We start from the raw sequence: 597 nt of genomic DNA, 5'->3' as shown, positions 1-597 counted from the left end.
CTGACAAACTTCGTAGCTACGCACTCGCCCGGGGTTCTAAGGCTAGACGTCAGGGCAACCTCGCCGGCCGCGGGAGCCAGAGTGCCAATCACGACGTCGCCTGCAGGGCTCGCCCCGCCCCTCCTGCTCCAGTCCCGAGCTATTGGCTTCGCAGAGGGGCGGTGCCCAGACTGGACTCACGGGATTGGTACCCGGAGAGCGTCTGTGTGTCCCAGCGGTCAAGGCTTTTCTGCGGCAAATTCTAAATACGCATAGCGGCCAAATCTGTCCAAGGATCAGGTAAGGTTTTCTGATGACACAGAGAGGAGGCACAGTCCGAAATCCACGTCGCAGAGTCTAAATCCCGCATCTTGGATACGCGGCAAATTTGAGCGGAGGAGAAGAGCCGGCATCTTGGGTTCTACCAAGTGAAGTAACCTCACACCTGCTCTTGTTTTATCTAGAAAAGTTACAGTTAGACACTACGAAAGACCAAAAGGAGTCTTACAAGCAGTTTATACGAAACTTGTCGGCCTTTTCAAGTTGGATATAATGATAAAGGAAAATTAGCATTGCGTATCAAGATTCTCATAGAAGTAAATCAACTGTCCTCCCACA

The sequence above is a fragment of the Halichoerus grypus genome, chromosome 8 (assembly GCF_964656455.1).
Source record: "Halichoerus grypus chromosome 8, mHalGry1.hap1.1, whole genome shotgun sequence".
Taxonomy (NCBI): Eukaryota; Metazoa; Chordata; class Mammalia; order Carnivora; family Phocidae; genus Halichoerus; species Halichoerus grypus.
Note: the sequence above shows the minus strand (reverse complement) of the source record.